Genomic DNA, 27,854 nt, shown 5'->3' on the forward strand with positions numbered 1-27,854 from the left:
TCTTCATGCAGAGGATGGTGTGTATATGGAATGAGGTGCCAGAGGAAGTGGCGAAGGTTGGTACAATTACAACATTTAAAAGGCCTCTGAATGGGTACATGAATAGGAAGGGGAGAGAAGGATATGGGCCAAATGCTGGCAAATGGGACTTGATCAGTTCATGATATCTGTTGGTTTGTAATACATGGACTGAAGGGTTTGTTTCCATGCTGTACATCTCTGTGACTTTATAAGAGTCATATTTGACTTGAAACGTTAACTCTGTTTCTTTCTCCACAGATGCGGCCAGACCATGTGAGTATTTCCAGGTAGCACTTTCTCTTTTCATATTTCAGATATTCGATATCTATGTATTTTGCTTTCAACAAATATTAGTTTCTGTATCCAGATCATCGATTTATCTCAAAAATAAGTCACTGAAATGAATGAATTAATCCCTTAACCTGGCAATTTTTTAAAAAAACAAAAGAAACTGTATCAAATTGAACAGCCAAAGCAGCCCAAGGACACTGGAAAGTGCTTGAATAAGCTTGAAAAAAGACATTGTGAAGCATAGAGGGAATTTTCAAGATGAGTGTAGATAAAGAGGTGAGACATTCTTTCAGTATCAGAATGGCTAAAGAGGAAGTGAGCATTCTAACATGGAAGTGAAAGGAGGTCATTGAAGTATCAAAAGAATGTTTCACAGATTTACTGCAGAAGAATAAGATGAAAGTATTGGGGAAACATTGAGAAAGAGACAGAAAGAGAACCAGAGAGATGCAAGCAATGGTGGGAAATAATTTGCCATGTAAACAAGATTTGAAATGTGAGGTTGTCCAAGAAAATGCAAAAATATTTGCACTATTTCCAAATGTTTTTAAATGACATTGAAATATTGAAAGACTGACATGAGACACCATAAAATTTACATTCACAAGAATTGTCTAAATTAGCTGATGAATGTAAAGTTGAAGGATACCAATTATATAATTTAATTAATTCAGAACCTCAGAATTGCCATGGTAAAGAAGGAGGCCATTTAGCCCATTGTGCTTGTGCTGGCTGTTTAAACAAACTTCATTAACTCGTGCTTATCTCCAGTTTTTAACCCCCATATCTTTGCATTCAATGTCTATGCAAATAACCGTCCACTACCTGCCCTTTGAAATGCAGTATGGTTGGAAAAGTACATAACACATTCTTTTCTGGAAGAAACAGTATGAGAACTACAATGGGCCAGGACAACAGCCCATTACCCAATAAACTTAGAATAGGCACTCGGATATTTCCTGGGGTCTGTGTGACTTAAATATTTTGGGTAGGCCTCTCACGTTGATCCCTCTTATGCAACAGAGTCAGCTGCTGCTGGCATAGGAGCTGCAGCAAGAAGGATGAGCGGCACAATTTGGGAGCAATGTGTGGCAATTGAAAGGACCAACCTTCTCTGTTCTGCCCTTTAAAATAAAACTGGGGTGTGGGCATTACTGGCATCCGCTGCCCACCTTAATTGTCTCGGTGAGTTGCCTTCATGCATCAGTGGAGTCCCTGCATTTCTCTCAGGAGGAGAGTTCCAGGATTGTCACCCAGTGACAGTAAAGGAATGGCTACACACTTCCAAGTCAGGATGCTGTGTGATATGGAGTCAAATGTGTAGATGGTGGTGTTCTCATGTATCTGAGCCCCTTGTCTTTATCTTGAAAGTGCTGTGATTGTTTCAGCTTCCTGCATGATTAGAGTATTGTGCTTGAGATGAGCAATTACATTAATAACCCAAACCCAGCCACACTGAAGTCAACCACAACTCACAAATATAGAGAGACAAACTGGAAGAATAAGGAAAAGGAAGAGAAAAAAAACTTTCATCTGGGGGCCATTTGCCAGGTATATGTTGCCCATCCCGAGCTACCCTTGAAACAATTGATTCTTTAGATGATTGTAATGGAGCCAGGGGTCATGTGCAGGCCAGGCCAGGTAAACATAGCCTGTTTCCCTCCTTAAAAGACATCAGTGAACTAACAGGGTTTTTACAACAATCAATGACAATTTCACAGTCACCCTGACTGAAATTAGCTTCATAATCCAGATTTAATAGCTACATTTAAAATTCAGCAAATATAATGGTGGGATTTGAATTCATACCCCAAGCATATTAGCCTGGGCTAATAAAGTGTGAAGCTGGATGAACACAGCAGGCCAAGCAGCATCTCAGGACCACAAAGAAGATAGGTGGAGAGGAGAGTATAGGTGGGGAGGTAGGGAAGGGATAGGTCAGTTCAGGGAAGACAGACAGGTCAAGGAGGTGGAATGAGGTTAGTAGGTAGGAAATGGAGGTGCGGCTTGGGGTGGGAGGAAGGGATGGGTGAGAGGAAGAACAGGTTAGGGAGGCAGAGACAGGCTGGGCTGGTTTTGGGATGCAGTGGGGGGAGGGGAGGAGCTGGGCTGGTTGTGTGATGCAGTGGCGGGAGGGGACGAACTGGGCTGGTTTTGGGATGCGGTGGGGGAAGGGGAGATTTTGAAGCTGGTGAAGTCCACATTGATACCATTGGGCTGCAGGGTTCCCAAGCGGAATATGAGTTGCTGTTCCTGCAATCTTCGGGTGGGATCATTGTGGCACTGCAGGAGGCCCATGATGGACATGTCATCTAAAGAATGGGAGGGGGAGTGGAAATGGTTTGCGACTGGGAGGTGCAGTTGTTTATTGCGAACCGAGCGGAGGTGTTCTGCAAAGCGGTCCCCAAACCTCCGCTTGGTTTCCCCAATGTAGAGGAAGCCACACCGGGTACAATGGATACAGTATACCACAATGGCAGATGTGCAGGTGAACCTCTGCTTAATATGGAAAGTCATCTTGGGGCCTGGGATAGGGGTGAGGGAGGAGGTGTGGGGGCAAGTGTAACATTTCCTGCGGTTGCAGGGGAAGGTGCCGGGTGTGGTGGGGTTGGAGGGCAGTGTGGAGGGAACAAGGGAGTCACGGAGAGTGTGGTCTCTCCGGAAGGCAGACAACGGTGGGGATGGGAAAATGTCTTGGGTGGTGGGGTCGGATTGTAGATGGCGGAAGTGTCGGAGGATGATGCGTTGTGTCCGGAGGTTGTTGGGGTGGTGTGTGAGAACGAGGGGGATCCTCTTTGGGCGGTTGTGGCTGGGGCGGGGTGTAAGGAATGTGTTGCGGGAAATGCAGGAGACGCTGTCAAGGGTGTTCTCGACCACTGTGGGGGAAAAGTTGCGGTCCTTGAAGAATGTGGACTTCTGGGATATGCGGGAATGGAATGCCTCATCCTGGGAGCAGATGCGGAATTGGGAATAGGAGATGGAATTTTTGCAGGAGGGTGGGTGGGAGGAGGTGTATTCTAGGTAGCTGTGGGAGTCAGTGGGCTTGAAATGGATATCAGTTACAAGCTGGTTGCCTGAGATGGAGACTGAGAGGTCCAGGAAGGTGAGGGGTGTGCTGGAGATGGCCCAGGTGAACTGAAGGTTGGGGTGGAAGGTGTTGGTGAAGTGGATGAACTGTTCGAACTCCTCTGGGGAGCAAGAGGCGGCGCCGATACAGTCATCAATGTAACGGAGGAAGAGGTGGGGTTTGGGGCCTGTGTAGGTGCGGAAGAGAGACTGTTCCATGTAACCTACAAAGAGGCAGGCATAGCTGGGGCCCATGTGGGTACCCATGGCCACCCCCTTAGTCTGTAGGAAGTGGGAGGAATCGAAAGAGAAGTTGTTGAGGGTGAGGACGAGTTTGGCTAGGCGGATGAGGGTGTCGGTGGAGGGGGACTGGTCGGGCCTGCGGGGGCCACTGGTTTGTCAATCTAGTAAAATGACCACTATGTCACTGTCTCTTGAAAAATAAAACAGCAGAGTGGGTATGAGACAGAATCAAAAGAGCAAGGAAGCAAGAAGTGAAGGAAAGTGAATATTTCAAAGTGGGTTATAGCAATATTATTGCCTTGGGATAGCACAATTTCCATTTGATACCCATATTGAAGTTGTAATGCAAGTGGGCCCTCATGCATCACAATAATCGTGCAGGCCGATCCAGAAAAATCCATCTGCCTTACACATAACAGCAGGTGGTAATGTTGGGGGACAGCCCATCAATTCTTCTGGTTCCTCCACGGAGGAATGTCTTTAACGAGCTGGAGAAGATAGAGACAAAAGTCATGGACAAAGGATAAAGGAAGAAGGAGCAGGATGTCAAAACTTGTGAATAAGAAGTTTTTGATGGTGATTAGGGAACCAGGATGGGGTATTGGAGCAAGAACACAGCTGCTGGATGTCTGGCTAGACTGATTGGTGGTATATTTGGGCTGGAGAAGCTTCATAGAGAAAGAGAAAGAGAGAGAGATGGAAAGAAGAGCAAGACAGGGGAAGAAAATGAAGTTATGGATCAAATGTCCGAACTCATGTCTCAGCATAGAAGAGCAAGGGCTACAAATAGTGCAGACCATAGTCACTGACATGAGCTAGGAAGTTGGAAAGTGGCAGGAGAATGAGCTGGTGATCTTGGCAAAGCAGAGTTTGAGAGATTATGAGGAACAAAAAGCCCCCTTTCTGTCTGGGATGCAATGTAATTAGTGTGACATGGTCATGGGAAGTTAGCAGTAGGAGCACCTTAAGTGAACTTGGTCCCCAGCATATTAGACATCAGGAGTTTTATTCCAAAAAAGCTAGACTTTTCTATTAATGTTTATACAGATTTGTTGACAGTGTTTAAAGAACCCCTCTGCTATAATCTCTGTGCAGTGATTATGTTTAAAAGGATGGTTAAATGCGGACAAAATTACATCTTAACAGATGTACCTTTTTGAAATTCATTCATGGGATGTGGACTTCACTAACTGGGCCAGTGTTTATTGCCTGTCCCTAGTTCCCCTTGAGAAGGTGGAGGTGATCTGAATTCTTGAATCTCTGCTGCCCATCTGCTGTAGTTTGACCCATAATGCCCCTAGGGAGGGAATTCCAGGATTTTGAACCAGAGACAGTGAAGGAACGGTATATATTTCCAACTCAGGATGATGTGGAGACGCTAGTGTTGGACTGGGGTGGACCTGAGAAGGAGTGAGGCTCTGAAAGCTTGTCTTTTCAAATAAAACTGTTGGACTATAACCTGGTGTAGTGTGATTTCTGACCAATTCAGGATGGTAAGTGGCTTGGAGAGGAACTTGCAGATGGTGGTTTTCCCATGCATCCACTGCCCTTATCCTTCTGGATGGAAGTAGTCATGGGTTTGGAAGATGCTATCTGAGGATCTTTGGTGAATCTCTGCAGTGAATCTTGTAGACAATGCACACTGCTGCCACTGAGCTTTTGGTGGTAGAGGGAGTGGATGCTTGTGGATGTGGTACTAATCAAGCGGACTGCTCTGTCCTGGATGAAGTCAAGCTTCTTTCATGTTATTGAAGCTGCACCCATCCAGGCAAGTGGGCAGTATTCCATTACACTCTTGACTTGTGCCTTATAGATGGTGGACAGGCTTTAGTGAGCTAGGAGCTGAGCTAACACTGCAGTATTCCTTGCCTCTGACCTGATCTTGTATCCATTGTATTTACATGGTGAGCCCAGTTCAGTTTCTAGTCGATGGTAACCCCAGGATATTGACAGTTGGAAATTCAGCTGTAGTGATCCCATTGAATGTCAAGAGGAAGTGGTTAGATTATCTCTTTTTGGAGATATACAATTTCAAGCATTTGTGTGACATGAATGTTCCTTGTCACTTTTGAGCTCAAGCCTGGATACTGCCCAGATCTTGGAGCATTTGAACCTGGGCTGCTTCAGGATCTGAGGAGTTGTGAATGGTGCTGAACGGGGTGCTATCATCGGCAAACATCCCCACTTCTGAACTTATGATGGAGGGAATCTTGTTATTGAAGCAGTTAAAGATTGTTGGGCACTACCATGCACCAGATGGGCTCTTGTGGCACATTGGTAGTGCACCAGCCTCTGAACAAGGAGGCCCGTGTTCATGTCCCACCTGCTCTAGAGGTGTGTAATATCTCGATAACTCCTTTCTCATGTAAGGTTCCCACGCACTGGCCAATTTTTCTGTATGAGCTTCATAATGGGGCCAAATCTTGAGCTGATCTGAAGTTCAGCTATATTTCTAACTGGATTGTCTAAGAATCTATATATCTGACAAATATCCACCCCGGGAACCATCACCAAAATCTGATTCAGCCAATGCCTGATTCCGGTTTTGCACGATTTGTTTGACTATAAGTGTTGTTATATGCAGCTAAGGATTGGCAAGAAACACAATCGCCAGTGATACTGACAACTTGAGAACAAATTTAAAACAAAAACGTGACTGAAAACTACACTTATTAGCAAGTGGTGTTTGAAATTGGCTAGAAGCAAAGAAATGAATGAGCAATATATAATGTTACCATTTGCATCATTAGTTTTGACAAGCCATCAATAGAGAGTATACATTCTCAAAGAGGTTATTCCTTTGTCAGCAGTCTTTCACCATCTAGTCTCAGCTTGCAACTGCAGAAATGAAACTACTGAGTTTCCTCTATGGGCTCATTTGCAAACAATATTTTGTATTTTGCACGCACCTGATGCATGCTTCAAACAGGTTTATCAGCACACACTTGGAATTGGAATTGGAATTGGAATTGATGAAACTGAAGAGGAATCTAGCACCAGATGATAAGGTTGCTGTTTATACCCCTTATGTAGCCATCATTAAGTGCAGAATCACCTGCGTGCAGGAAAACATGAAAAAAGTAGCAAACAAAATTACCAAATTTGATCTTTTTGCATAAGAGAGGAAGAAACTGAGACTTATTTTTATTCAGCACCTTATCACTCCTCACAGAAATGTCACAAGATACCTTTGAGTGATGCAATAAGGCCATCACCCAAATCTCAAGGACCTGCTTTTCCATTGGGCACTGTCTTCAGCCTCAACATCTAATTTCAAGAATGCTGGGTCCTAACCACTGCGTGTACTATATTGAACAGCGTGTGCTTATAATGGAAACAAAAAACAAAATTGCGAGAAAAACAGAGCAGGTCTGGCAACTTCTGTGTAAAGAAAGCAGAGTTAAAATGTTTTGGGTCCAGTGACCCCTCTTCAGTTCAGTTCTGTAATGTGTCACATTAACATAAAAATGTGTTTTCAAAGAACTGTGCAAAAGTGCTAATACAGTGTCGAGCTGGAGGAAAACAGCAGGCCAGGCAGCATCAGAGGAACAGGGAAGCTGAGATTTCAGGTCAGGATCCTGATTTTCTGAAGAAGTGTCCCCACCCAAAATATCAGTTTTCCTGTTCCTCTGAGGCTGCCTGGCCTGCTGTTTTCCTCCAGCTTCACACTGTGTTATCTCTGACTCCAGAATCTGCAGTTCTTGATATCTCTGTGCAAAAGTGCTATTATTTTCTGTAGGTTTCAGCCAAACTTTCCATATTCCCCAATGACAGAAGATTCAGCACAGAGAAGATTTTTGTCCAGACACACAATATAATCGACACTTTTCCCCACACCATACACACATACAGTATCAGCCCCTCTTTACCTTCCCTCCTAAATGATAATCAGGTCCTTTCATGTCTTCATACAATCATCAGCTTCTCTTCCACCCAGACACAGTGATCAGCTTCTCTTTTGTCGAGGTACAGTGATCAGCCTCAGGCATTCCATTACCATCCCTCTCCCTAGTTGCCAACAAATGCTATAAGCTTTTGAGAAGATTTGTAGCTTGGGTTGTGGATGAAGTTGTAGACTTGCTCACCGAGTCGATGTATTGGATTGCAGATATTTTGTCACCCTGCTGGGTAACATCGTCAGTGCACCTCCAGTGGAGCACTGGCGTTCTGTCCTAACAAGATGTAGAGCTGGATGAACACAGAAGGCCAAGCAGCATCAGAGGAGCAGGAAGGCTGATGTTTCAGGCCTAGACCTTTCTTCAGAAATGAGGGAGGGGAAGGGGGCTCTGAAATAAATAGGGAGAGAGGGGAAGGCAGATAGAAGATGGATAGAGGAGAAGATAGGTGGAGAGGAGACAGACAGGTCAAAGAGGCGGGGATGGAGCCAGTAGAGGTCAGTGTAGGTGGGGAGGTAGGGAGGGAATAGGTCAGTCCAGGGAGGTCAGACAGGTCAAAAGGGCGGGATGAGACTAGTAGGTCGGGGATGGGGATGGGGCTTGAGGTGAGAAGAGGGGATAGGTGAGAGGAAGAACAGGTTAGGGAGGCGGGGACAAACTGGGCTGGTTTTGGGATGTGGTAGGGGAGGGAAGATTTTGAAGCTGGTGAAGTCCACATTGATACCATTGGACTGCAGGGTTCCCGGAATATGAGTTGCTATTCCTGCAACCTTCAGGTGACATCGTTGTGGCACTAGAGGAGGCCCAGGATAGACATGTCGCCTAGGGAATGGGAGGGGGGGAGTTGAAATGGTTTGCGATTGGGAGGTGCAGTTGTTTAGTGCGAACCGAGCGCAGGTGTTCTGCAAAGCGGTCCCCAAGCCTCCACTTGGTTTCCCTGATGTAGAGGAGGCCAGAACGGAAACAGCGGATGCAGTATACCATATTAGGAGATGTGCAGGTGAACATCTGCTTGATGTGGAAAGTCTTCTTGGGGTCTGGGATAGGGGTGAGGAGGGAGGTGTAGGGGCAGGTGTAGCACTTCCTGCTTTATCTCAATGTTCTAAATGTAGACATTGTCATGGTTGGGGACAAATTGGGAAGGCCTAAATGTGGACTGTAGTCCATTAGGGATGATCCGGCCCCATTGGCAAGTACTAAGAAAGGTGATGTGGCAGTAGTACCTGATGTACTTCAGGATGTGGTTGAGCAGTTTCAGAGCCAAAGAGATTACGAGAGATTGTAGTGAGAGAGAGTTCTGTCCTGCTTGTTATTAATACACTTGGTTTGCTGGGGTGTGTTGACTTCACTTCCAGTTCTGTTTTTCAATGGTTTGCATATTCGGTCCAGTTCAATGTGTTTGTTGATGGGAGTTCCAGTTGGAATGCCAGGCCTCCAGGAATTTCCTGGCATGTCTCTGTTTGGCTTGTGAAATTATGGATCTGTGTCCCAGTGGAATTTGTGTCCTTCATTATCTGTGCAAACTGAGACCAATGAGAATTGGTTGTGTCTCTTGGTGACTAGTTGGTGTTCTGGTATCCTTATTGTTGTGTTTTCTTCCAGTTTCAGAGGGTATAAGCCTCAGAATCTAAGCACAAAATGACAAAAACATCTGCATCTGTTCCACATACTTGAATAGCTCATGTCCCAGAATAGTTTGATAAAATAAATTATTCACATAAAAATTCCATTGTAGCCTACTTTTATGCTGAGTTTTCATCATCAGTACTTCTTTCTAGACATGTTTTGTACTTTTTCTGATACATTGGAGTTGTTAACTTAAACTGGCTATCTTACATGATCAATCACAAACAGTTGAAGTTATGGTCACTGAATCACTTCAAACTACTGAATAGCAGTCATCTCTGCACATTAAATGTATGCATTCTGATTGTACTTGATTCTCCAGTATCATTTCTACTTTGGAAATAGCTATGGAGAGAGTAAACTGGTCACTGGCTTGATAGGCAGAACAGGGACTTTGAATATCAAAATAACTATAGCTAAGTCTGTTCAGTATCTCCTGCCTGTGTTGGAACTTCATTAGATCTTATTTCTCCAGTGCAATTCCTTCCCTCCCTACCAATTTCCTATTGCCCTCAATATTTATTATGTCTTCATCTAAACTCTTGGGTAATGAGAATGAAAGCATTGTCCTGTGATTTGTACAATGTAGTGCAGCAGACAGGACAGGAGGGAGAAAGGTCTGAATGAGGGTTGAGCCTATTACACCAGGTGGGGAAGTGAAGCGAGAGAGTTGATGCTAAGAGGGTCAGGTCAATGCGGTGGTGAGAGGTTTGTGTCTCTCGCTATCTCTGTGACTTTACCTCGACGTATTCCCAAAGATGTGCTCTATTGTGTTTAGCATCCTCCCAAACAAATCTTCTCTCCTTTGGTTGGTCACATGTCTTGATTCCTTGAATCACTGGGGATGTTTGATTTCTTCAGGATGTTTTGAGGGCATCCCCCAAAGTGTTTCAGTTGGCCTCTCGGGAGTCATTTGCAACGATTGACGAAGGTGGCTTTGGGAATAGAGTCTGGTGCCAGGCATGTATATGTGGAGGGTTTCTGTTTGCACTCTCCCCCTTACCCCTTACAACAGTTTTTGAACTTCACAAGTGAAAGAACAAAACATATACAACAGAGAATTTAGCTTAACTTCAAACTTGTTTGTTCATTGAACTCTCAAAATCCCTCCCTGATACAAATCCTTCCAAGACTTGTCTGGAATTTTACACACAACCCATAGCACAAACCCCCTGAACAAAGTGAACTGGAACCCTCTCAAATTACCATCTTCAAGCCTCTCCATGGTTTGAGTGTGACATAAAATGTCCTCCAGAATGAACAGGCCTCCAATTGGACCAAAGCACACAATCACCCACACAGTTAGTTGGTGTTTAAAGCCTGGATCTGAAGATAGCCTAAGGCCCTTTGTGGCACAGTGGTAGTGTCCCTACCTCTGAGCTGTGGAGACATGTCCCACCTGTTCCAGAGGTGGTGTAATAACATCTCTGAATAAGTTGACTAAAAAATAAAAGAAATGACAGGTCTCCATCCTTTTCTTCCATCTCCCAAGCTCAGTAACCAAGGGCTGGTGTTGGCCACCTTTTATGATCACTAGTTGACCCATTGGACCAAAGTTGACTTTTATATTGAATGAGAGCTACAAACACAGTTGATCAGCTGGGTGTCAGGAGGACGATCAGCTTGTTGCCTCAGACATTCCTCCACCTCCTTAGTCTTTCTCAATGGCCATCCGGAAAAATACTTGAAATGAGCTCCACTTTCCAAATGATTGAGAATTGATTCAGTTATGAGAGGCAACCAATGCATTCATTTCCCAGCTTTTTGCACTTCAATAATTTTGATACTGTTTGATCTTTGCTCTCTTAATCCATTCCTTTTCTTGAAACTGTTCCAAGTGCAGTTCAGTAGTTAATGCAGCACTAAGAAATTGATGCAAAGAGAATTAAGACCATAAGACATAGGAGTGGAAGTAAGGCCATTCGGCCCATTGAGTCCACTCTGCCGTTTAATCAAAGCTGATGGGCATTTCAACTCCACTTACCCGCAATCTCCCCATAGCCCTTAAGTCAGGACTTGTCTTAGTCAGGAATTGTAGTAACCAAATTGTCATTGGTCTAATCAATGCAGGAACCCGTGGTGATTAATTTGATGTATTGCTCTCTCCTTTGGAAAACCACAATAAAGCTGGTCACTCCTGCACTAAAATGATTTTTGCTGTTTGTTTATTTGGATAGCTGAAATTTAGCCTAATCAGAAGGATCTAGGTGTGCTAGGGCATGAATCACTAAAGATTAATATGCAAATGCAGAAATTAATCAGGAAAGTTAATAGAATAATATTATTTATTCTGAGGGGAACAGAAATCTCAACTAAGGAGGTTATACTTCATGATACAGGACACTGGTGAGATGACATTTGTATGCAGAATTGATCACCTTATTTAAAGCAGGGCAAAAATGCAATGAAAGCAGTTCAGGGAAGGCTCAGCAGATGTAATTCTGGAAGGAGTAACGTTTCTTCTGAGGAAGGGTTGGATAGGCTATTTGTTGCAAATTACTCAAGTTAGAGGAGACGATTGAGACATAGATGACCGCGTGGGGTATTGAGAAACTGGTGCAGATGGGACGTTTCTTCTGATGAGGAAGCTTGAATTAGGAGCTGTTGTTTAAAAATTAGAGTTCATCCTTTCAAAACAGACGCAGTAATATGTTTTAGCCCGAGCATTGAGAGTCTTTCAAACACTTTGACATTCTCTTCCTTAAAAGGTGGTGGAAGCAGAGTCCTTGAACATTTTTAACACAGAGGTGGATCGATTTGTGTTAAAAAAGGTGATGAAAGGTTATTGGTGTAGGTAGGAATGTGGATTTGAGGTCACAATCAGACCAGCCATGACCTTATTGAATGGCAGAACAGGGCTTGAAGGGCTGAATGGCCTACTCCAGCTTCTTGCTCGAGTGTAAGATGCTAGAAGTACTAAAATAATCAGCAGGGAACGATCAAATAATCCACGTCGTTTATCCCAAACAAGGCCAGAATATCTTGCCTTGATATCTCCATTTCCCCTAAATTACGTAATCTCCTGGACAGTTATAAAAAAAAGCAGAATAAAACCCAGAGCTATGAAGAGAAAGCCACCCTGGAAAATATCTTTCAAACGCTTCATTTGACAACAAACTGCCCGGAATTTACATGGGCCATGCATTTACTGTCTGTTAACCTACTTAGCTTCTTTATCATGGAGTAATAAATAGCCTGAAACTTTGCAATGGACACTTTGGTTTCAGAATGATTGTTTTTGTTGTGCGTTTCATGTTACTGACACCAAGAAAAGTTTAGATTCTTCTTTCCCTGTTCCCTCATTTAAATATTTGGTTGCACACTTCCATTGCCATTTGCATTAAGCTCTGAGAGGCTGAGACCAGAGGATGACATAACCATACAGGTACAGTTCCTTAAAATGCCACCTGCACTTCCGCTTGGCTACAAATTGTTCAATTCTGCTTTTGGGTTTGTCTAAACCTTGCTGAGAGTAGCCAGGAGGCTGCTAGTACACAGTGGGCATGAGGAATGTTATGGGAAAGCTCCATTTGCTAGAGAATCCTGCAGGTAATCATACAAAAGGTAGATGAGAGGGCACAATATTTTGAGTGCAAGAGCAGGGCTTGGCTTTAAGCAAGTTGCAATCAGGGAGGGACTGGGCAAGTCAATGTAGACTGTGCAAGAAGTGGATGAGGAAGGATTTCAACATCCTGTTCAGGTGCACAAAGTAAGCAGGTTCTGCTCATATATCCTAAAAGCTGTGTAGCTGTAATACAAATAGATTTATTTCTCTATTTTTCAGTTGACTTGTTTAAAAAGCCAGTGAGACAACACTTCCATATGTACCTCCTATATGTGCCTGTTGTGAAAGATTCCAGATTGCAAATGAGAATGTTGCATCTGGGAGCAGATTTAATGGACCCTGCAAACTTGTGTTGAATTCATCACAAAAACCACATTTTCCTTATCCTATTTAAAACGTGTGCCACAGTTTAAGGAGGCAATAGGGCACAGTCAGCTACTTCTCTGAAGCTGGAAGGCTGTGGATTGGCTTTTTAGCTTCAACACTCCACCTGCCATCGTTCAATGGACAGAAAATCTGCGCATTTGCCAATTAAAGGAGAGTGCTCCTGTTAAACACCAACAAGTGACTGCACCCACCCAGGGAAGGCTCAGAAACTGGAAATGGTTCCAGCTCCAGTTTGCTATCACAAAGGAGGAACCCACTTGTTTGTGTGTCAGAGAGCTTGGGGTTTCGAGTGAGGCAACTCTGGTGTAACCAGAGCATGCCTGGAGAATGTTCTGGCCTAAGCCCCATTCTCCCAGCACTGAAAACAATTCACCTGAAACAGGTATCAGGAGCCTGAGTATAGCACCAGCACTACCCGGATAATTTGCTGGGGGAGGGGGTGGGAGGTGAGTCGAGGAGGAAGGGAAGTTTTCTAACCTGGGCTGGAGATTGATGTTTACCTGCACAGCTTTCTTCACTGCAGTCGATGGAGTGGCACTCCAGTGTGTACAGGGTAAATTCACCCAGTGGAATGCAAGACCTCCCTGTTATACAGGTTGCCCCTTCTAACATAAGGTTCCCTTGGCTTCAGTCAGATAGTGACTGACGAAGTGATCGAGGCATGCGATCAGCGACTGAGCCATTCGAAGTGTTAGGAGAACATGCAGCTTCGTCCTGGGGTAGGTGGGGGTGGGGGTAAGGGGGAGAGGGGGTTGGGGAGGCGTGAAGGGATGGGAGGAGGGGGAAGTGCTGTTAACCCTGTTCAGTAACACCTTTGAAAGACATCCTAAGAAGTAAAAAGTGAATCAAACAGGTGTACTGGGGCTGGAATTTAACCCACTGGGCCCCACCCCAGCAGGACCGTCAGGTGATTGGGGGCGGGGGTGGAGGAGTGATTGGGAGGGGAGGGGGGAAGATAGTGAGAGGAGGGGAGGTGAAGGGGGTGAATATGCCTTCACTGATTTTCAACGCCGCAGCCCATGGCTTCCACCATTTTGAGGCACGATGCCCTTCCTCTAAGTGGAGTGGACTTGCCACAGCCGACCAGTGAACTCCTGGCACAAATGTGTTGCCCACAGTGTCTGCCCTGCCAAAGTAATGCTGGTGACTTGGAGCAGTATCAAGAAATGCGCTGCCTTCAGATTAGAGATGCCAATCTAGCTGGGGGTATTCCTGGAGTGTTCATCACTTGATGTCCCGAATGTGACCCAAACTCCTTTCCCATGCCTATTAGAAAATGAACACTTCATTTCCTAGTTGGATTACTCTTTATTCTGAGTGAAACTACCTTGTTTTTTCCTTCCCCCCCACCAATCTCCATTAAGTTTATGACAAAAAAAAGGAACACATTCGAAGAAACACATCTTGGTTTAATGACCCAATAATTTGTCTTCTGGACTTGCTTGCAGCTGTGTCCTGGAGATTAATCTTTAATGCTTGGAGATGCCCGGGCAATCATGGAGGGTTGGCATCTCTACTTTAGATTCAGATGGAAAAATAAAAGCCAACTGCATAAAAATCCAGGCAGAGAGGACAAAAGAGTCACAAAGAGCCAAGGAAGTGCAATTCTAAAGAAAGAAAAATGACCTCAAAGCCGCTCGGCCGATTAGCACCACAAGGTTTAGTTACATTGATTTAAAACTGCCTGTTAGAGCTGCAGGAAGGGGGATTGCTCAAAGCTTTGAAGGCACACAGCGCTTGTCTTACTCCAAGGCTGCTATTCATCAGAATTCCCAGCTTAGTAAGGACATAGCCTTTAATAATGTCCTCAAGCGAATGCTCGAATGAATTTTGTGCCTGTAACCTTGGTGCACGCTGAGAGGAGCCAGGCTAGTGCAAGCCTGTGCAAACCAGGTGAAACACCTTGTTTCCTGTCCCCTATCCACTCGAGCTGCTGATTTCTCAGCTGTTGCAGTAAACAGTGATAGAGTGAGAATGTCCTTCAAACTTCACAAAGTTAAGAAAATCAGGAGGTAAAATAATGTGCTAAGATAAATGCAAACTACATTTACAATCAGATGATCAAATCGACTTGAAATTTCTTTTTAATGTACTGCCAATCCATCTTTAATAAACTAAGAAATAGTTCTGTTAACTTTTCATGCTTAAGATAGGAGATTTATTGGCAAACCCTGCTAGTTTATTGCAAAAGCCAGAATCAAGCAGTCGGCTGCAGTTATTATTTTTAAGATCCGCAGTGATTGAACCTTTGCATAGAAAACAGAACTGAGCAATATTTTTCACATCAGCAAATAAATATTTTACCAGGATAGATTGTATGAGGGCCCACTTGGATCAAAATATCCTGATGAGTCATTCTAATATAATTTATGTTTTTGATTTGCTTGTCGAGGTTTGATTGTTTCTTTTGTTTGTGTGGAGTCCTCAAACTTTGTGTTAATCATTATTAGTGAAGAAATTGTGCACTTTTGAAGGAAAACTAATTGGGACAGCAAAAATTCAAGCATTTTGTTCATTTTTATTGTATCAAGTGAAAGGACTAATTGTATTTAATATTTTTTTCTTGTATATTGTTTTCCTTCCTAGCTCCTTTCCACTTGTTTCAAGTTGTTTCTCACTACCTTTCAAAATAAAGCTGTTTCACCCAAATATTTTTCATTATACAATGCTATGGACAGTCGAAATTGATAGATGGGTGAAGGTGACCCAACTTCTAGTTGGCTGAAAGCCATGATGCAGGTCTTTATCTCCACCCACAAACAATTGCCTGGGAGAAGTGAAGAAATAAAAGAAAACTGGGTCACGAAGGGAAATATTCTGGAAAATTTCTCTTCGACTCCACCAGCAATTGAAATGATCCTAGCAGTGCCGTGTCTCAGTGGTTAACACTGCTGCATCACAGCGTCAGGGGCCTGGGTTTGATTCCAGCCTTGAGCACCTGTCTGTGTGGCATTGTATATTCTCCCCATGTCTGTGTGGGTTTCCTCTGGGTGATTCAGTTTCCTCCCACAGTCCAAAGATGTGCAGGCTAGGTGGATTAGTCATGCTCAATTACACAGTGTCCAGGGATATGCAAGTTAGATGGGTTAGCTATGGGAAATGCATGATTAGGTTTTTTTTAGATTAAATTAGATTCCCTACAGTGTGGAAACAGACCCTTTGGCCTAACAAGTCCACACCCCCTCTTGCAGCATCCCACCCACACCCATTCCCCTATAACCCATACACTCCTGAACGCAATGGGCAATTTAGGCAGGGATACGGTGCTGGGCACAGTGGGTCTGGGTGTGATGCTGTTTGGAGTGTCGGTGTTGCATACTTAAAAGGTATATAATCATATTAAAAGCAGCTCCCACTTGTGGAAAATCCATCACACATCACACCAATCAACAATATGAATGACTGAATGAAAGAAAACCAAAATATAGTTTCTATCAAAACTACATCAGGTATTTGCATCCTTACCATGGGAACAAGGGGGAAAGTAGGGGAATTATTAAGGAGTATGTGATGAGCGTATATGGTAATTAAGGTACAAGTCATTCTAATGCACCACTTATTGTTCGTTGGGTCACTCTGTTTTACTTTACGAACAGCACTCATGTGGGAGTTAAGTTGCAGGTTTCAGGTGGAAGTGCTGTCAATGAATCAATTTACCTTTGTGTGTTTCTCGTCTTTTCTCTTCCTTGCCTCTAGTTGAAGAGTAGTTCGCACTGTGCAGCAAATGTTGCCAAAGACTTTGTGAGGATGACTGAACAATGTTACCTGATCAGCGCAATCTCTGCTTGAACTAGCCAAATGTTCCGGATAACATAGGTGGAAATGTGTGCATTCCCTGCATTCTGTATTTTATTATGGGATTCTCCAGGAAATCAAGGCTGCAACACATCTCCATAGTCCTCAAGTAATAATCAGTGGAGACTGTCTGATCTTCCTTGGAGCAAGAATTAAATTGGGTTGGATAGACTCGATAGCAGGAAAAACATAGCTGGACAATAGGCCAGCTTCAAAGGGAAGATAGTTTGGGTACAGTCAAGGTATATTTCTTCAAAGGAGAAAAGGAGGGTAAATGAACCTAGAACTGCCTGGATGAAAAAATCAAAACAAAGAAAAATAAGTGTGCTTATGACAGGTACTGAGTAGAAAATACAATTCAGAACCAAATGGAGTACACAGGGCTCAGAGGGGAGGAGGAAAAGCACACTAGAGAGGTAAAGGAGGATTATAAGAGGAATCTAATGACCGATATTGAAGAATCTAACAGCTCTCTATTGACTCATCAATGGCAAGTGGGTAGTAAAAGGAAGAGCCAGGAAGGGGATAAACAAATGGAAGCAAAATGCATGGTTGTGGCTTTTAAATGAATTCTCTGATGTGCCTTTCTCATGCCCAGACCACGGTAACAGAGAAGGAATCTTTGCCACTAGAAATGGTACAAGTTAATGAGGAAGAAGCCTGGGGTACACTGTCGGTACTTAAAGTTGATAAGGCCCTGGGACCTGATGAGATGCATCCAAAGCTTTTAAAGAAAGTGAGAATGGAAATCGCAAGGGCATTGGTCAGTCTCCCCGAGACTCAGGGAGTGCGGAAGGATTGCAAATAGTTGGGACTTATTCAAGAAAGGTTATAAAGATAATCCCAACAATTACAGACCAGTCAGTTTAACTTCAGTTGTGGGGATCGTCTAGAAACAATTATTTGGTTTGGAGTTAGTAGTCACATGGAAAAAGGTATGTCATAGAGAAAAAAAAAGCCTGCATGGATCTGGAGTCTTTTGCATAGATAACAGAAGGCTCGATGAGGGTAATGCTGTTGATGTGGTGTGCATGGATTTTCAATTGGCATTTGATACAGTGCCACACAACAGATTTGTGAGAAAAGTTACATCTCATGGAATAAAAGGGACAGAAGGAACATGGCAAAAAATTTACTGAGTAATGGCCAATGGATATCTTATGGACTGGGGGAAGGTTTGCAGTGGACTTTCCAGGGACCAATCTTGGACCTTTGCTTTCCCTGATTATGTATTAATGATCTGGATCTTGGTATAGAACATAGAACATTACAGCACAGTACTGGCCCTTCGGCCCTCGATGTTGTGCCGACCTGTCATACCGATCTCAAGCCCATCTAACCTACACTATTCCATGTACGTCCATATGCTCATCCCATGACGACTTAAATGTACCTAAAATTGGCGAATCTACCGTTGCAGGCAAAGCGTTCCATTCCCTTACTACTCTCTGAGTAAAGAAACTACCTCTGATATCTGTCCTATATTTTGACCCCTCAATTTAAAGCTATGGCCCCTCGTGCTCGCCGTCACCATCCTAGGAAAAAGGCTCTCCCTATCCACCCTATTGAACCCTCTGATTATTTTATATGTTTCAATTAAGTCACCTCTCAACCTTCTTCTCTCTAATGAAAACAGCCTCAAGTCCCTCAGCCTTTCCTCGTAAGACCTTCCCTCCATACCAGGCAACATCCTAGTAAATCCCCTCTGCACCCTTTCCAAAGCTTCCACATCCTTCTTATAATATATAATGTGGTGACCAGAACTGTACGCAATACTCCAAGTGCGGCCGCACCAGAGTTTTGTACAGCTGCAGCATAACCTCTTGGTTCCGGAACTCGATCCCTCTATTAATAAAAGCTAAAACACTGTATGCCTTCTTAACAGCCCTGTCAACTTGGGTGGCAACTTTCAAGGATCTGTTTACATGGACATCGAGATCGCTCTACTCATCTATACTACCAAGAATCTTACCATTAGCCCAGTACTTTGCCTTTCCGTTCCTCCTACCAAAGTGCATCACCTCACACTTGTCTGCATTAAACTCCATTTGCCACCTCTCAGCCCAGCTCTGCAGCTTAACTGTGTCTCTCTGCAACCTACAGCACCCTTCGTCACTATCCACAACTCCACTGACCTTAGTGTCGTCTGCAAATTTACTAACCCATCTTTCTTCGCCCTCATCCAGGTGATTTATAAAAATGACAAACAGCAGTGGACCCAACACCGACCCTTGTGGTACACCACTAGTAACTGGTCTCCAGGATAAACATTTCCCATCAACTAGCACCCTCTGTCTTCTTTCAGCAAGCCAATTTCCGATCCAAACTGTTATATCTCCCACAATTCCATTCCTCCGCATTTTGTACAATAGCCTACTGTGGGGAACCTTATCGAACGCCTTGCTAAAATTCATATACACCACATCCACCGGTTTACTCTCATCTACCTGTTTGGTCACCTTCTCAAAGAACTCAATAAGGTTTGTGAGGCACGACCTTCCCTTCACAAAACCGTGCTGACTATCCCTAATCAATTTATTGTTTTCTAGATGATTATAAATCCTATTCCTTATAACCTTTTCCAACACTTTACCAACAACTGAAGTAAGGCTCACTGGTCTGTAATTACCAGGGCTGTCTCTACTCCCCTTCTTGAACAGGGGAACCACATTTGCTATCCTCCAGTCATCTGGCACTATTCCTGCAGACAATGATGAGTTAAAGATCAATGCCAGAGGCTCGGCAACCTCCTCCCTGGCTTCCCAGAGGATCCTAGGATAAATCCCATCCGGCCCAGGGGACTTATCTATCTTCACACTCTGTAGGATTTCTAATACCTCTTCCTTGTGAACCTCAATCCCACCTAGTCTAGCAACCTGTATCTCAGCATTCTCCTCACGTATGACATAAAATTTGAAAACATTGTGAATTGTGAAGAGGAAAGTGTAGAATTCCAAAAAGGTATAGTCAAGTTGGTGGAGTGTGCAGATAGGTAGTAGATGAATTTCAATACAGAGAAGTATGTGAGGTTGTACATTTTAGTAAGAAGAACACTGTCAGCCAATGTAAAATCGGAGCTATTATACTTACAGCCGCAGAGGTCCTGGGTGTATGTGTGCATTGACTACTGAATGTGGCAGGAGAGATGCAGAGAATAGTTAGCAAAGCAAACAGTATTTTGGGCTTTATTAATAGAGACATAGAACACAAGAGCAAGAAGATTGAATGAACACCAGATACGAGTAGACTGCAGCTTGAATGTTGTGTATAGTTCTGTCCAGAACACTATAGGAAGCATAGGAGACAGTGCAGAAGAGATTTACAAGAATATTTCCAGGGTGGGGAAATGTCAATAATAAGGATTGATTGGAGAGCCTCAGACAGTTCTCCTTGGAGAGGAGAAGGTTAAGCAGAGATCTTGTTTGAAGTTTTATAAGCGTATGGGCTGAATAGTGTAGTTAAGGAGAAACTGTTACTGATTGCAAAAGCATTGAGATTTATAGTGATTTTCAAATGTGGTAAATATAATAGAAGAAAGTAGAGATTGTAAGAACTACAGATGCTGTAGTCAGAGACAATACAGTGTGGAGCTGGATGAACACAGCAGGCCAGGCAACATCAGAGGAGCAGGAAAGTTGATGTTTTGGATTGGGACCCTTCTTGGTGTTTTGTGGTTCAAAGCTTGTTTGAACAAGGTTGTCATCAATAATGAGCTGTATATGTGGGAATCCTGCTGTCACTTGATGAAAAAGCATTGTCCCCTCCTGATGTTGCCTCTTTTTGTGGGGAAAGCATTGGAAGTGTTTCCCCCCGACAAACTAGATTTTGTATTTCATTCAAGGTCTTGGTGCACTGCAGACAGGCTCGATCTACTGAGATAATGGGAACTGCAGATGCTGGAGATTCCAAGATAATAAAATGTGAGGCTGGATGAACACAGCAGGCCAAGCAGCATCTCAGGAGCACAAAAGCTGACGTTTCGGGCCTAGACCCTTCATCAGAGAGGGGGATGGGGGGAGGGAACTGGAATAAATAGGGAGAGAGGGGGAGGCGGACCGAAGATGGAGAGTAAAGAAGATAGGTGGAGAGGGTGTAGGTGGGGAGGTAGGGAGGGGATAGGTCAGTCCAGGGAAGACGGACAGGTCAAGGAGGTGGGATGAGGTTAGTAGGTAGCTGGGGGTGCGGCTTGGGGTGGGAGGAAGGGATGGGTGAGAGGAAGAACCGGTTAGGGAGGCAGAGACAGGTTGGACTGGTTTTGGGATGCAGTGGGTGGGGGGGAAGAGCTGGGCTGGTTGTGTGGTGCAGTGGGGGGAGGGGCTGAACTGGGCTGGTTTAGGGATGCAGTGGGGGAAGGGGAGATTTTGAAACTGGTGAAGTCCACATTGATACCATATGGCTGCAGGGTTCCCAGGCGGAATATGAGTTGCTGTTCCTGCAACCTTCGGGTGGCATCATTGTGGCAGTGCAGGAGGCCCATGATGGACATGTCATCAAGAGAATGGGAGGGGGAGTGGAAATGGTTTGCGACTGGGAGGTGCAGTTGTTTGTTGCGAACTGAGCGGAGGTGTTCTGCAAAGCGGTCCCCAAGTCTCCGCTTGGTTTCCCCAATGTAGAGGAAGCCGCACCGGGTACAGTGGATGCAGTATACCACATTGGCAGATGTGCAGGTGAACCTCTGCTTAATGTGGAATGTCATCTTGGGGCCTGGGATGGGGGTGAGGGAGGAGGTGTGGGGACAAGTGTAGCATTTCCTGCGGTTGCAGGGGAAGGTGCCGGGTGTGGTGGGGTTGGAGGGCAGTGTGGAGCGAACAAGGGAGTCACGGAGAGAGTGGTCTCTCCGGAAAGCAGACAGGGGAGGGGATGGAAAAATGTCTTGGGTGGTGGGGTCGGATTGTAAATGGCGGAAGTGACGGAGGATAATGCGTTGTATCCGGAGGTTGGTAGGGTGGTGTGTGAGAACGAGGGGGATCCTCTTGGGGCGGTTGTGGCGGGGGCGGGGTGTGAGGGATGTGTCGTGGGAAATGCGGGAGACGCGGTCAAGGGCGTTCTCAATCACCGTGGGGGGAAAGTTGCGGTCCTTAAAGAACTTGGACATCTGGGATGTGCGGGAGTGGAATGTCTTATCGTGGGAGCAGATGCGGCGGAGGCGGAGGAATTGGGAATAGGGGATGGAATTTTTGCAGGAGGGTGGGTGGGAGGAGGTGTATTCTAGGTAGCTGTGGGAGTCGGTGGGCTTGAAATGGACATCAGTTTCAAGCTGGTTGCCTGAGATGGAGACTGAGAGGTCCAGGAAGGTGAGGGATGTGCTGGAGATGGCCCAGGTGAACTGAAGGTTGGGGTGGAAGGTGTTCTACTCGATCTACTGTTGCTTTGCAAACAGCCAATAGCATGGTGATGTCATTCATAGCAGAAAGCAGAACAGTTTCTGTTGTGGAAGTCATAGAACAATATACAGTGCAGAACAGGCCCTTCAGCCCTCGATGTTGTGCTGACCTGTGAACTAATCTTAGCCATCATTATCCATATGCTAATCCAAGGACTGTTTAAATGCCCCTAATGTGGCTGAGTTAACTACATTGGCAGGCAGGGCATTCCACGCCCTTACCACTCCCTGAGTAAAGAACCTGCCTCTGACATCTGTCTTAAATCTATCACCCCTCAATTTGTAGCTATGCCCCCTCGTACAAGCTGAAGTCATCATCCCCGGAAAAAGACTCTCACTGTCCACCCTATCTAATCCTCTGATCATCTTGTATGTCCTATTAAATCCCCTCTTAACCTCCTTCTCTCCAATGAGAACAGACCCAAGTTCCTCAGCCTTTCTTCATAGGGCCTGCGCTCCAGACCAGGCAACATCCTGGTAAATCTCCTCTGCATCTTTTCCAGTGCTTCCACATCCTTCCTGTAATGGGGCAACCAGAACTGCACACAATATTCCAATGAGGCCGCAGTAGCATTTTGTACAGTTACAGGTTATAACTTAACAGTTCAAAGGTAACCAAGCAAAATGATTAAGTGCAGTGACAGCAAGAAAACAGAAACAGATTGCTGAAACAAACAGACATGAGCGAACAATAGGATTAATTTGAAAACTCAGTTGAAAAAAAGAGCTGACACACGAACTCCAGACCAAATGTCCAACTTCAGTGTAGGATCATATCATGATAACATGAACTGAAAGGATATTTAAGCAAAGCAAGTTGACCGTTTACAACGAATGTATTCAGCGTGAAGTTTGATCCCCGTCTCCTACCTTTGCCTGATATTTCACTGCAGCTGACAATAAAGTAATTGCATTCTCCACAGAAATGCCTTGTTTCGTAGTCTGCTCAAAGATTTTTTAAGCTGTTCTCTCCATAAAATGCTGCCAAATCCAAAAGGCCTAACTGTAGACAATAAATAAATGGTGGATATAATATGTAAATAACTTAGAACATAGAACACAGAACATAGAACAGTACAGCACAGAACAGGCCCTTCAGCCCACAATGTTGTGCCGACCATTGATCCTCATGTATGCACCCTCAAATTTCTGTGACCATATGCATGTCCAGCAGTCTCTTAAATGACCCCAATGACCTTGCTTCCACAACTGCTGCTGGCAACGCATTCCATGCTCTCACAACTCTCTGTGTAAAGAACCCGCCTCTGACATCCCCTCTATACTTTCCACCAACCAGCTTAAAACTATGACCCCTCGTGCTAGCCATTTCTGCCCTGGGAAATAGTCTCTGGCTATCAACTCTATCTATGCCTCTCATTATCTTGTATACCTCAATTAGGTCCCCTCTCCTCCTCCTTTTCTCCAATGAAAAGAGACCGAGCTCAGTCAACCTCTCTTCATAAGATAAGCCCTCCAGTCTAGGCAGCATCCTGGTAAACCTGCTCTGAACCCTCTCCAAAGCATCCACATCTTTCCTATAATAGGGCGACCAGAACTGGATGCAGTATTCCAAGTGCGGTCTAACCAAAGTTTTATAGAGCTGCAACAAGATCTCACGACTCTTAAACTCAATCCCCCTGTTAATGAAAGCCAAAACACCATATGCTTTCTTAACAACCCTGACCACTTGGGTGGCCATTTTTAGGGATCTATGTATCTGCACACCAAGATCCCTCTGTTCCTCCACACTGCCAAGAATCCTATCCTTAATCCTGTACTCAGCTTTCAAATTCAACCTTCCAAAATGCATCACCTCACATTTATCCAGGTTGAACTCCATCTGCCACCTCTCAGCCCATCTCTGCATCCTGTCAATGTCCCGCTGCAGCCTACAACAGCCCTCTATACTGTCAACGACACCTCCGGCCTTTGTGTCGTCTGCAAACTTGCTGACCCATCCTTCAATCCCCTCATCCAAGTCATTAATAAAAATTACAAACAGTAGAGGCCCAAGGACAGAGCCCTGTGGAACCCCACTCACCACTGACTTCCAGGCAGAATATTTTCCTTCTACTACCACTTGCTGTCTTCTGTTGGCCAGCCAATTCTGTCTCCAAGCAGCTAAGTTCCCCTGTATCCCATTCCTCCTGACCTTCAGAATGAGCCTACCATGGGGAACCTTATCAAATGCCTTACTGAAGTCCATATACACCACATCCACAGCTCAACCCTCATCAACTTTTCTAGTCACATCCTCAAAAAACTCGATAAGTTTTGTGAGGCGGGACCTACCCCTCACAAAGCCGTGTTGACTGTATTTGATCAAGCCATGCTCTTCTAGATGGTCATAAATCCTATCCCTCAGAATCCTTTCTAACACCTTGCAGACGACCAACGTGAGACTTACTGGTCTGTAATTGCCAGGGATTTCCCTATTTCCTTTCTTGAAGAGAGGAATTACATTTGCCTCTCTCCAGTCTTCAGGTACGACTCCAGTGGAGAGCGAGGATGCAAAGATCTTCGCAAGTGGTGAAGCAATTGCATTTCTCGCTTCCCAAAGCAGCCGAGGACAAATCTGGTCCGGGCCTGGCGACTTGTCAATCTTAATGTTTGACAACATTTTCAGCACATCAGCTTCCTCTATCTCTATCCATTCCAGCATGCACACTTGCTCTTCAGAGGTTTCATTCACTACAAAGTTCGTTTCTTTCGTAAAGACAGAAGCAAAACACTCATTTAGGGCTTCCTCTACCTCCTCAGACACCACACACAAGTTCCCTATGCTATCCCTGATCGGCCCTATTCTTTCTTTGATCATTCTCTTATTCCTCACATAAGTGTAAAATGCCTTTGTGTTTTCCCGGATTCCTTCTGCCAAGCCTTTCTCGTGCCCCCTCCTGGCTCTCCTCAGACCACTTTGAGCTCCTTCCTTGCCCGCGTGTAATCCTCTCTAGCTGAACTTGACCCTAGCTTCCTCCACCTTATGTAAGCTACCTTCTTCCTTTTCACAAGAAGCTCCACCGCTCTCGTCATCCAAGGTTCCTTTATCTTACCCTTTCTTGCCTGTCTCAGAGGGACATATTTACTCATCACTCGCAACAACTGTTCCTTAAACAGTCTCCACATGTCTATAGTTCCCTTACCATGGAACAATTGCTCCCAGTCCATGCTTCCTAACTCATGTCTAATCGCGTCATAGTTTCCTCTTCCCCAATTAAATATCCTCCCATTTTGCCTAATCCTCTCCTTCTCCATAGCTATGTAGAATGTGAGGCAGTTATGGTCACTATCACCAAAATGCTCTCCCACCACAAGATCTGATACCTGCCCCGGCTCGTTTCCGAGCACCAAGTCTAGAATGGCCTCTCCCCTCGTCGGCCTGTCAATGTGCTGCTTTGGGAAGCGAGAAATGCAAATGCATCTGGAATACCAACTTCATTCATGGAGCGTAGATAATGAAGACAAAAATCTTAAGTTTATCCAGATAGGTGTGACTACAAGTAGACCGGGTGACCGGGAGCCAAATGTTTCAACTTGAATTGCACCTGCTTTCCTCCAAATGCCTTCAGTATATGTAGTCAACTGGTTCAGACATGTAATGACACACCTTTGGAGCAGGTGAAACTTGAACCTAGACCTTCCAGCTCAAACGTAGGGGTACCACCACTGTTACACAAAAGCCTTCTCCTTCTCCAAATCCTAGAACATTGAACAGTCATCCTGCTGCAAGTGAAATTGCAGATTTCTCTGAAAGTATTGTGGGATAAAGATTACTGGAAGAAAACACTTTGGTTTAAGTTAAACAAAAGATCCTTGACAAAAGCAGGAAGGAATGCATGACTAAAAATGTAGACAAATAAAAGCAGAGAAACAAGAACAGATAAATAGTGAACTGCCAAACATATCTCTGAGGAGATAAATTAACTCTTGCTTCTCCCTCAGACCACAGCAACTAGTCCCAGCATTGTCAGTTTTATATGTGCGAGCCATTGTGGATATGTGCCAGGTGAAAGAAATTGGGGAAGTTGGCATGTGACTGATTTACAGAGGTTATTGAAATGAAGGATGGGTTTCCCACAATCGTATTCCCGGTCTTCCGCTATAATCTTGCTAGAGGAGCATTGAAAAGTTTATTTACATGGACGTTCCAGTAAACGGATGAATTCATATTGATTTAGCAAGAGTTGTTACAAGGAAGTCTCTGTGCTAGAAACTGCAAAGATGTTTTTACATGCTCACTGTGAGACCTTTAGAAAGCTTGCAAACATCCCATTTTGAGAAAGGGTCAGTTAACCTGAAACACTAACTCTGATTTCTCTCCACAGAGGCTGCCAGACCTGCTGAACTGTTCCAGTGATTTGTCTCCTCTTTTACCAGATTTGTTTCTTCACAAGCTGCTGGTTCAGGGAGGGTACCAAATGCCACCACAGTACATTGATTTTGTTTGTGAACATTGTCATCGCTGAAACAGCTTATGGTGTACAATGGAACATCTACCCCACCAAATGAACACGGATCAAGAAATCTTCCAAATGAAAGGGGAAATGAACACACCTCAGAGTTGAATGGTTTGTTAAGACTTTAGAAATACTCTCCTGGTGCTGCCATCAAGGTGGCTCCTGAAAATTAGCAGCAAGAATTATTTGTCCATTGTCCTCAGTTTTCCAATCAATGAATTGGTCTGAAATAAATGCTCTGAAATTCTGTCATGCTTGGCTGGTGATGAAACCTTACTGTCAGCCGGCTAAACTCACAGAATGATCCTTAGAATGCAACTGAGAATCAATCTTGCTGATAGAAGCTTCTGGAAAGGATAAGATGCATGTCAGCAGCACCACTTAATTCCAGTTTTGATAACAACAAATCTCGATAGTTACAATACGTCAACAAAATATTTGTTTAACAGCAACAAACCTTCCCACCCAACATGAACTAATTGCTCTCTGTGTAAAGGGAGTCAAATTGCTTAAATGGTCTCAACCTGATGAGTCACTTGTGCAGGTGTCTTGTTTATCAACTCTTCAGTAATTGGCTTTCTGTTTGACTTCCTCTTTGGCCTGAACACAGGTATCGATAGATCCACGCTTGTCTGAACATGTTGTGCTTTGTCAGATCACCAAGCCCAGCTGTCACTGAGCGTGGGCAGCACTTCACAAAGAGGCAGGTGGTAATTTCTCTGAAAGTATTTGTGTGGTGGATGAATCAAGAAAAAAATTCCAGTGACCTCACTTGCTTGGTTGTGGTTACAACCACCAGCACAGTTACTTTTCTAGGTCTTTATTGATCATGCTGTACTTGAGGTTTCAGATCAAAAATGAAAGTTTGGCTCAATTGTACATCCTTTCATTGAAAAAGGCTGATGAATAGGTTTATGACAAATGGGAACAATGAGGGAAGGATTTGGAAGAGTGAGGGGAGAGGGGGTTGTTTTTTAAAAAAGAAACCTTGTTTCTTCTAACTCTCTTGTCAAATTGCTTCTGATTCCCATTGTTGACCCACAGTAAATAGTTAACTGAATGTTTGATGAGTCAAGTGTGAGCCACAGCTTCATTCACCATTCGTTCAGGACACAGTATGATAA

General features: G+C 44.3%; 1 long non-coding RNA gene across 1 annotated transcript in view; it reads left to right on the forward strand.

Moving 5' to 3' along the window:
* The window catches only part of LOC125452970 (uncharacterized), a 35,876-nt gene extending 8,416 nt beyond the window's left edge, over positions 1-27,460 (forward strand). The window contains exons 2-3 of the long non-coding RNA XR_007247648.2: positions 280-294; positions 26,599-27,460. This is a non-coding gene — a long non-coding RNA (uncharacterized LOC125452970). The remainder of the gene's footprint in view (positions 1-279; positions 295-26,598) is intronic.
* The last annotated feature ends 394 nt before the right edge of the window (positions 27,461-27,854 follow it).

This window comes from Stegostoma tigrinum, chromosome 4 (genome assembly GCF_030684315.1).
Source record: "Stegostoma tigrinum isolate sSteTig4 chromosome 4, sSteTig4.hap1, whole genome shotgun sequence".
Classification (NCBI taxonomy): domain Eukaryota; kingdom Metazoa; phylum Chordata; class Chondrichthyes; order Orectolobiformes; family Stegostomatidae; genus Stegostoma; species Stegostoma tigrinum.